We start from the raw sequence: 11,229 nt of genomic DNA, 5'->3' as shown, positions 1-11,229 counted from the left end.
TATGGCTCCACTGGTAGGTCTTCACAGGGGTTGAGAGGATAATTAGAAGTATGAGAAAGAGGGAAGAGGGGCAAAAGGGGTGAGTTTAAGCTGGCGGGGGAATTTCAGGAATGGTGAGATCAGTGGGTCTCGAGATGCAGAAGGGAAGAAAACTCTTGAGTCTGCAGTCACCACAGGAGATAACCCACAATGGCTGTGGCAATCATTGGCCAGGCTGAGAGAGCTGGGGGAAGGGTAAGAGACAGACAGATAAAAGCAATACAAGCAGGAGAAAGGACAGGGGAGGGATCAGAGAGAAAAGAGGAAGAAAGAAAGACAGGAAAATGTTAATCAGACAATATAACCTGTAACTCATGTCTCCCCCGCTACATCCATAACTATCCTAAAGTAGCAGGTGACACCCTACTGACAGCACATACCCACTTTAATCATTCATTCACCATTCTCCCAGGCCTTTTAATCATTTGGAGTGATGTGAAGAAAAAAGCTTCGGCTGTATAGCTCTCAGTTTTTATTCAAAATGAATATTTAATTTCCAGGGGCGCTCTCCTTCCTCTTTCACAAGTTGGAGTTTGGAAGAGATGGGCTTTTTAAACAGAGATGCTGAATCTGCTGACTCATGATCAGCTCTGAGGAACAGAAGCTAATAAACAAGGCTCTGCCCGAAATCAATTTGCCCCCAATAAAGAGCTGGTTTATTGTAATGGGAGTGACGATCCAACCGGAACGCCACTGTCATATTTAATCCGTGCAAAGAAAGGAGGAAAGGAGAAATGGTCATGACTGGATACGTAGATAGTAAATGCACACTCACACACAGGCACAGAAACACACACACATACACAATAGCTATTGTCTAAGGGCCCTGATTTTGTGTAGTCAGGTGTCTTTAACACATCAGTGGGTCACACATACTTGCAAGAAGCACACATACAATAGATAGACACACAGAAAGACTCTCTTACGAGCCCAAACATGCCATGCACATATGTGAGTGTGCGCTCAGCATGGATGGGGGAAGCCCTTTCCCTTCCTGGCGGGCCAGTGCTGGTGGGAGGGAGACCCAAGCCTAGCAGTGCAAATGATGTAACATGATTTCATGTGAGTGTTCAAACTGTGATCCACAGTTCATAATCACATTGTCTCCACAGGCTCACTCTGGCTTGTTTGTTCTATAATTTGTTCTAGCACAGAGACATAACCGTTATCAAAACAAACACTTAAATTAGAAAATCTGAAATTGTTGATTTTTCTTAAAATAGATCGAGATAGAATAGAGCGCATACTAAGGAATAGGGTGGAGATGGTCCAGAGCTGCTGCCCAGTGTGTGTGTGTGGTCAGAGCTGTCCAGTGTGTGGTTCCTGTGTGTCTAGGAGCAGCTCACCACAGCCTCTAATGAACACTGAAGCCTTGTCAGGAGGACACAAATCACAGGGCCAGCTCCAGCTCCCATAATGCAATTTTACTGGGCAAAATGACACTGCTGATTCAAGGTGACTCTACTAATCCCTTTTGGCTCATTGGAAGACTTCTGTGCTTATGAGCACAGTCCTTTACACATGGGCTGATAATTTTTGTAATACCTCCATTGACACCCGCTTTGCCTCATATACTGTCCTGAGGATGATTCAAAAAGACAGCTTTTCTGCCGATCTGTTTGTTTCCCTTGTCCAAATGCAATTGTTCACCTCCTTGGTGAGATGCACATAGTAAGGTGCGAGGGGTTAAATAAAATGAATTTTGAATGCCTCAGTAGACTAACACCCTGCCAGGAGTCAGCGGTGTCACTGAACTTATGCTATTTATTGTTTCGGGATCAGGTCATGACGGCTATCACACATCATTTTTACTTAAAACGAGCACGCACACGTACACACAGTGGCAAAAGGCAATGTATCCTTGTGCAGCCTGCCTGTCAGAGAATCAATGGAGTGTACGGTGAGTCCCCCTGTCAGTGGTGATGAAGCTCAGAGGACACCTGAGCACACAGACGACCAACCTCACCTGACCGCAGCTGACTAGATCCTGACAGCGCAGACAGCCCGAGCAACGGGAGCAATCACAATCAAACTGGGTAACCACCAACACTCCAAAAACAAACCGATCTCTCTTATTTTTCTATGTTTTATTTTACACTGTGGCAACTCCATTCTACTTCTCCTGTATCTTCTTTATTTTTTTGCTTCTGCTCTTTTCTTTTAGGCTCATTCTTTTAAAGCCACCTGTGCATTTTCAGATCATAACGAGTTCACTTTGTCCAACCTGTCTTCACCCAATCCTCAGTGTCTGTCCACACATTGCTACTTGTAAATCCAGCATCAAACATGGCTAGCGAGTCTTATTCTTTCGTTATATTACATTTGATTTCTGCTGATAACAATTCAACACAATGATGATGATGATGATGATAATGATTATGATGATGATGATGAAGAAATGTATTGGAACATAAAGAAGCTGTATTCATACATGGTCCCAAGGCAAAACTGTTCCTTATAATTTCAATAGACATTTAATATAGTACATGCACTGTTGCTGTGAACCATGTGAGGATGGCTGAAAATAGGCCTTGCTCTGGTAATACCCCCTGTCTGCATGATGAATAGCGGCCCTGCTTTCGCTCAACCTCTTTAGAATACTAAAAAAACACTAGGTCAAGTATCACTTGGCCCCCAAAGTTCCTTTTGCATGAACATAAAGACAAGCTAGAGACCATCTTGCGGTGGGATCACACAAGCCTGCTAACATTTTGATGTTCTGACTCATGAACACTCAGCAGTCATCACTACATTATTACACTCAGTACTAATGGGTCAGACCACACCCATGTTCAGACTCAGCCTTCATTTTGATCTGAACTACACACCTGTAGAGTTCTGTGACTACACCTGTGGTTGTGACGCTGTATGTTTCTGACATCGAATGAGGGAATATTTCAGCAGAATGCACATAAATGTAAAAACTAACATGAGTTAAAAGTTGACCATGTAGGAGATGGTTATATATAAATCCGGTAGAGTTCAAATGTTTCTGCAAACTCACTTTTCTCATCTTGTGTTCTATTGCACCACCATTACGTCGATTTGACGTCAAGGCTGGTGAGATCCCATTTTAAGACTAACTAATGTCTTAGAGCGGACAAGAACGACTGAAACTGGGATACAGTGTGTGTTAATATGTATGTGTGTTTGACCACACTCCTCAATTGTGTATTATGAATCAGAAGCCAAAAGTGGAACAGTAAAGACACTGCTAATGAGTGGAAAAAAAAAAAAAGAATAATCACACATAGTGATAGTGGTAATAAAAACCCTTAGTCAGAAGAACTTAAAACATAATGAAGCAATTATCAGCACAGTGAAGAATGCACTTTGTCTAAAGGATTATTGCTGCTGTTGGTACCAATCTACCTCGAGTTCAGCAGTAACCATACAGATTGATATGGGCAAGCAGGTTTTTAGACTAAGAAGTAAAAAATCAATTCTGGTTGTAGAATTTCAGGTTGCTTGACCCATAGCTGCTGAAGGAGACAAATACTTTATATTTTTCTTGAGAACTTGAAGGAAAATCAATAGCACCTTATTTTCTCCATGCATTCGGGCAGTCCAGACATTCGCCCGTACACAGTGCCAAAAAAAAAAAAAAAGCTAGCTGAAGGCTTCTCTTTTTTATACAAGGATTGTTAGTGCAATGAAATGCTAGAATTAATGCATGATGGTTGCATCTTCAACAATACTTTCTGAAGTGGCTACTTTCTGCCTTTCTTGCTTATTGTATGTATATCATGTGCACAATACATTGAACCAATTTTATACTTTATGTCCCAAGCCCTGTAGGAACTGCAAACGCTTTCCATCTCAGTCAGGCTTGACTAGCCAGTGTCCTGCCCTTTCAAAGACATGTGCAAGCACAGTGGCTTGACGGCTGGTTTGTTCTATTAGCATCAGAAAGAGCAGGTCCAATCTCTAAGTGGGCAGAGCCGCATATAATCCCATCAAAACGGAGAGCCCATGACCTCATCTGGAAGGCAGAGCCACAGCCAGCCCGGGACGTCTTCCGTTAGGAGATTTCATCAAACACTGATGCCATTACTGACTGAGTGGAGGGGCAGGCAGAGGATGAGAGATACTGTAGATGGGGGGTATATGAGAAGAATTAATAACAGAATAAATGTAGGCTGGGCAAAAGAACTTCAAGGGAGTGCAGTAAATGGCTGTTTCTGCAAATGTGTCATGTGAATAGAACAAAATGATGAAAACATCTTTGAAAGCACATAAACCTCGACTTTCACCTCTCTTCAAGAGTCAGAGCCCCACCGCTGATAATAAAAACTTCAAAAGCAGAGCTGACTGCAAGCCATGTTAATGTTACATCATACAGATTCATTAAGCAGTTACAGCAAGTTGACATCTGCCTTTCCAACCAGGAACTAATACCATTAATATTAGTATTGACTTTAATCATTTGTGTGCCCATCTTAGCTCAGGGAAATTGAATTCCCTTCTGATTATATTAATATTGTGAATCTCTGCACTTAATACTACTACTAAAGGACACAGAATGCATGTGTTCAGAAAAATCTGTGAAACACTGTGCATTGATTTAAATCATAACATCTTGCATGTGTACAGACATAAACAAAAGTTGCAGATCATAAGAAAACATTTATAGGCTATGCTTTTTTGCATTAGGCTGATGTCTGTTGGATCTTCTTGGTAAACATATGGTCTCGCCACCTTGCCAGACTTCACTGCTGACACAATACAGTGCTTACATAGCGGATATAAAACATAATGTTCCACCACCGCTGTCTGGTGCAGACCTTACACTTTATGTTGTGACGCAATAACAGTGAGTAGCTAAGGGATGAGAGATGTGTCACATTTACTGGTGTTTTCTTTACAATAAGGTTGTAGGAATTCACGAAAAACACCATCTTCAGTAGCTTACAGACAGGAAATCATGCTCTGTCTCATTCTGGTAGATACGAGGATGACAAGAGGACTCTTGAATGCAATGTAAACTGTGCTATTGGGCTTAACTTGCCACACAAATAATGAAAAATTTGTGCATTCACTATTTCCCTCTCTGCGTGCACTTGTCAACAAAATGTGTTGACAGAATCTTTTTGTGAAGCTCTCATATTCACCACATTGTTACTGGCAAAGCATACTTTGCACTTTGAGTCCCTTCTTCCTTTCAACAGTGAAACACTGGAATAGCAGATGTCTTACTCTCAAAATAGCTTGTGTGATGCTGCATAAACTTTGGGAAAACTAACAAAATTACAGGTCAGTAAACGCTTGTGATGGAGACATTATTGAATGCAGATGAGGGGCATTCTGAATTACAATGAGATTCTTGTTTACCATGCCAGAAAACAACCTACATCAACTTCAATTCAACAAGAAGTGGGCCAAAAGATTGAATTCTGCAACCTGCAATCACTTCACCTCATCTAACACTTCTGCATTGATGGACACCTTTAGTGTTAACCCAGCAGGACTACTACAGCAGCCTTCAGATTGCAAACAAAGCACTTTGCCACAGATTTCCAGTTCACCGGCTGTGTGCCTGTCAATCGCTCACTGCCTCTTGAGGTGCAATTCACGGATGAGTCAGTTGCCTGCTCCCGCATCCTCTCCTCTTTTTGGCGGCAGTGCAGAGTGCTTTAACTGCCCCAGGGAAGGTGGCTGGATTGCGCTACAGCATGCACAGTGCGCAGCCAACAACCCAAAAGTCTGCTCATTCTGAGGACAAGTATTTCACAAAAAAACATACTTGCGAATGAGCAGATGGGTGAACTGTGAGCCCCAGTCAGTGATCATCATGAAAAATCACTTAAGGGCTACAAACAACAGTTCAAGTAAGCAAATCCGTCGACAGAGCTTACTCATGTAGCTTAAATCAGATATTTTAAACCGAGATGCACATAAAGGATTTAAAGAATCATTTATTACACCCCTAGATACTGAATTATTTAGATTCCACAATTATAAAGGTACAGAAACTGCAACGTCCACTACATCCTTAGTTATATGAGGCAACCCTTATGCTTGTTGCCTGCTTTCACTTAATGATGCCAATTACTCTACTTTTGCAGGAGGCACAAGAAGGCATATTCAGTGCACCCACAGAAAAAAAAACCACACGCCATCCCAACTTTTAACAAATGATACACAAACTTATGAATAAATAATAGGGAAATGCTTTCTCGCAGCTTTGATGTTAGTTGGAGAATATGCAAATTAATGAGCAACGTGGCTTGTAAGTCCTAATATAGCTGATCATAAAACAGTTTACTGGAAAATACTGGATTTTTCTAACTCCTGAGTGGTACACAGTCAGCATGTTTTGTGGGAAAAAAGTAGTAATCACTTACCGTCATTTATGGCAAGAAGAGTGGACTGAGCTGATAGTAACCCATTGCATCAGACTCCGCTTTTGCTTTATGGAAAAAAAATCTTGTGGGTTTTTTACTGTAGAACAGGATCAGAGGTAATTGCCAGCGCACGACAGTGTGGTTTTTTTTCGATGCAGTCCTCCCTCGCTGCAGCACTTCAGGAAAGGGGAGAGCGGAGGAGAGAGATGGTGATAGGGGAGAGGGAGGGATGGAGAAAGGGGGGCGGGTGGCAGTGTAATCAATAATTGTACTTCATTGAGTGATGCGGGTAATTCCGTCTGATGGAACAATCTAGTTAGGTGGCTGAATGACGTGAAACACTGCAACGCATGAATGCTGAAAGAAAGGTCTAAATTTAAGCAGGCTACAGTCGGCGCTTTCGTCCATTCACCACGAGTGAAACCCACCGTGTGCGTGAACAATGAGCGTTTCTTTCAGGGTCGGAGAATGATTAGTGCATCATCGGCAGGCCTGGGTTTCCGCTTGAGGGCAAAAGTTGACAGGCAAAAACTGCTGCTTAATGGAAAAGTTTTTGACAGCTTCACGTGTGAGCCGCAAGGTTGGTCTTTAAGATCTAACCCCCCCACACACAATTCTGTTCGTCCGGTCGTCTGTTTTTAACTTCAGCCATAACCGGTTTCATAAGAGTGGAGCTGTCTGGGACCTCACCGAGATATGCGGAGTCGATTGTGAAGGCGCACATTGCATTTCAACCACTGTCTCTGTCCGTGGTGCTGACCGACACCTGCGCGTTTCAGCTGTCTGAGTGCGCCAGGTTTGGGTGCTGCTGATGCCACAGAGGTGATCACACCCGTCGTGCCCACTCGCCAGTCTTGTAAATATTCAGGTGCAAATTTACATTTCGGTGCATAATTGAAAGTAACAAACTTCCATCTATATACACCTGTTTGTAAATGTCCACAAAGTCCATCCATATCTCCTAACTGGGCAAGTAATATGCCAAACAAATGGATTGGCCGTTAAACAAGAAAATGACGGACCAAAAGGCGTTTGGGGTATTATTGTAAAGAGAAAAACTTAAACAATAGTTTACAGTACAGAATAGTAAGACTATTATAAACAGTATAATCACCTCAAGCAGCCCCTAAAACATCATAGAAATTGGAATTCATTTACTCATTAGTTTTATTATAGGATGCACGTTTTTCCAGGGACTTAATCAATCATACACTGCCAGAACCAATGTATACAAATGCAGTACAGCCACAAATATAACCACAACCAGCATTAATAACCCAGTGTGTCATACTAGAGTAAAAACCTTGAGAATGTTCGGTCGCTGCCTTCAAGCATACCTCCAAAAGTCTGTAAACACTGATAGTTTTGTAACCAAAGATGCAGTCACGTAGCAGTTGGCTTCATTGTGTGAAAATTATTTTCACCTTTGATCATGTCAGTCACGAAGTGACTTGCATAGGTACTACTCAACTTGTATGTTGTTTGCATCTGGATAAATCATCCCTACTGAGGATAAACCTGGTTTGCCACATATGACATCTGGATCTGGATCACCAGCAGCTATAAACTGAGGGTCGGGAACCCCCACAAGATGCTTGATGGCCCAGATCTTGATCATAAAGGCCAGAGTATCTGCGGCACCAGAGATTGTCAGATCCCACCTGTGACACAGAATGAGAGTTATGGATGTAACATTGGTTCTATGAAGCTAGATGACAGCCAAAGCTCTCACTCTGTCACTCTTACCCTTGATGAGAAGGTGAGCTGGAGCAGACAATGCAATAGCAGAGGGGTTTTATACAGGGGCACAGACCTTACATCACCCCAGGCCTCAGGTGAGTTAGTTTATATAATGACACACCTGTATGTGTGCAATATTCAATGCTGATGCATCACCTCTGGTAATCTTCAGAATTCACAAAACCACATTCACATCATTTACATTCATGACTCTCATTTTACTCAATAAAGCCTGCACTGAGGCTGCACCCTCAGTTACTTCAATCGTCAATATATCTGTTTGCAGCTTGTGGTTCACATTCATGTCTTAGTTATTATGTTTACAGAATTATTTTTCTCATGCATAATATTTTGCTTTTCATTTACACTCCACTGATCTTATTTTGACGACATAAAATAGCCTGTGCAGTCAGTAAATCCCTTGATTTTCAGGTGCAGTTTTAACAGTTTCCTTCTTTCTATGGCCACAAATTACAACCACAGAGGGAGTAATATTATTGACGAACACAGCAGAAAGATTATACAATCCTGTTACAATAATTGCGTAACCTAACATGGGCTCTTAGAGATAAGTAGGCTCTTTACATGAAGTGTGAGACAGTGACTGCCTGTGTGCCTGCTATGTCAGATCCTAACGCCTCTGAAACCTGCAAGTGGTTCCTAGAGAAAGTGAGGGAGGGGGGAGAAAAAGAGATGACGGACTGATGCAAGCACAGGGACATACAGCCTTTCAGTATTCACATCATTAAAGCCTGCAAACTATACCAGCAGTAGCAGTGAGACTTGGTCTACTGCAGAAATGACTACCAGCAAGCTCTTTGATGTATTACACCCTGTCCATCTGATTCCTTATTCTCATTTTTAGAAAAACTATATCTCAATAGCTCCATGTTAAAATGCTTAACATGTAGGAAATGTGGCGAATCCTGCAACCCTGTTGTGCATTTGCTGACTGGGTTTAAACACCGAGACATGGCTTTGACACTGGTTCTGCATTATATTCACCACAAAGGATGCTGAATAGGATTGTAAATGATGCATACAGTGTGCACAAAGACACACACAACACAAAGCGTGCAAGGGCACACTCACACACACATAAACAAAAGGAAAGGCATCTATCTTTATCCACTGATTTTGATGATTCACAGAAGCAGTGACCTAGGGCTTGGGACAATCTCTGCTTTTGATTCAGAGTTGGGAGACAAACCCCCCTCAAGCCACAAGACTCCATTTACTACTGCTGGAGAGCTGAGGAGCACTTAGCTTAATGTACGGGACAGTAGAGTGACCCTCACACACACACAGTCCAATGTGCATGCCAACACTTTCCCTCTCTCTCCTTTCTTGTAAGACTTATACAATTCTCCTTGTTGCACAAACATGCACACAATTAAAAAAGATGCTCATGAATCTCAGTCCTTTCATTACAGTAAAAAATACAATAAATATTATTTTGGTATTTTCTGGAGCTTGCAAGTTGGCTGTTGAATGCATCTATGGTCAAGTTAATAAATTCCCTTGACATTTTCAGTAAATGTAGCATGATGTTGATGGTAGGTAATAAAAAAGTGTACTGCAAGTACTGCAATCCCATAGGAATCCTACATTAATACAGAGAATGTAAGTACGTCCCTTACTGCATTTTGCTCTTTTCACACATATTAAAAAATGACTTATACTCAATATGTATACAGAATACAACATAATACATTACATGCTATCTGTTTTGTATAAGACATATACTGTATGTCATTCGTATTACACAGAAGGCATACTTAACTATGATATGCAAAATGTAATGTATGTTTGTGGTTCTTAACTACAAAATACAATACCAGTGAACTTGTGTTACAGTACCACTATGCAATGTTTGAATACACATTCATAAATGTATAAACTGAAAAGCGCATGTATCCTGCCTCAAGTTCTAAAATGGATGTGGTACCTGCAGTGCCAGCTTTCCTTAAGAAGTGAGAAGAGCGGTGGAGGTAGCCTGGAACAACTGTCTGCTGCTTATCGTCATCCAGATTATAACAAACGGATGTGGACACTGATGGTAATTGTTTTTGCCTTGTGGAGATAGAAGCTCAGCCGAACTGATTTAGTCTCCATCTTGTCTCTCAGCCTCTCCTCTGCACTCATATGGCTGACCACTGTATGCTGGAGTCAGCAATTATTATACTATATGGGTATGTTATAAAATAATGACAGAAATCATGGAGCCATACTGTGTGTTACCTGGTTATGACTGTCTTAACACCATCTTATCTGAGTGTGAACGATGTTGCCATGATGTATTTACACGTGCTGGCAAATTTGGCACCCAAGCATTCTGAAAGCAAAGCAAAAGGACACTGGTGTCACAGATAGAGCGATGTGATGGATTAGAGTGGCCCAAGGGGGAAGTCCTGGTCCATCAAAATGTAATGAAAACTAATTTGAAAACAGCAGGCAGCTATGAATAACTCTAAGATGAGTTCTGGCAACATTGCATTCAGTGAGAGGTCATCATTGTCTCATATGAGAGAAAAATGGGTTGATAACATTACGATTGATGATAGCACATTAGTTGTTGTCTGCAGGAGTTATGGCTGTCTGTAAATACGTCTGACTAAAAATCGATCAAGGGCAGAAACAATCTTACACCAAGTTTGTTATCTAGCTTCACAATTGGAATGCAAAAGATTAATCACACACACAGAAAACAATAGAACGGTTTTAAGGAATCTGTTAAAATCAAAATACAGTGTAAAAAAATGCAAAAGTATTGTAAGAAAAAGTTCCTTAACAAAGTCAATTTATATAAGCACAGGACATTATTTCCTAATTTCTGTTCTGTCTACCATTGCAAGGTCCTGAATAGTCTAACGTACCTGAGCTAAAATACCAGGGGGAAGAAAGTCAAATGGATTGTGATTATTGTCCTGGAACAGATTGAACAGGCTATGAGAGAAGAATGTGAGCTGAATCCCATTTCAACACACAGGCCTAGGTGCATTTCTTTAGCTGAAAGGAAGGTGAAATTTACAGAGGGGATCTAAAGAAGGGTTTGAGGCAGTTGCACTGGCTTTAATCCAACCACGATCAACAATAGCTTATTACC

The sequence above is a fragment of the Chelmon rostratus genome, chromosome 5 (genome assembly GCF_017976325.1).
Source record: "Chelmon rostratus isolate fCheRos1 chromosome 5, fCheRos1.pri, whole genome shotgun sequence".
In the NCBI taxonomy this organism is placed as follows: Eukaryota; Metazoa; Chordata; class Actinopteri; order Chaetodontiformes; family Chaetodontidae; genus Chelmon; species Chelmon rostratus.
This window is presented reverse-complemented; position numbering follows the sequence as displayed.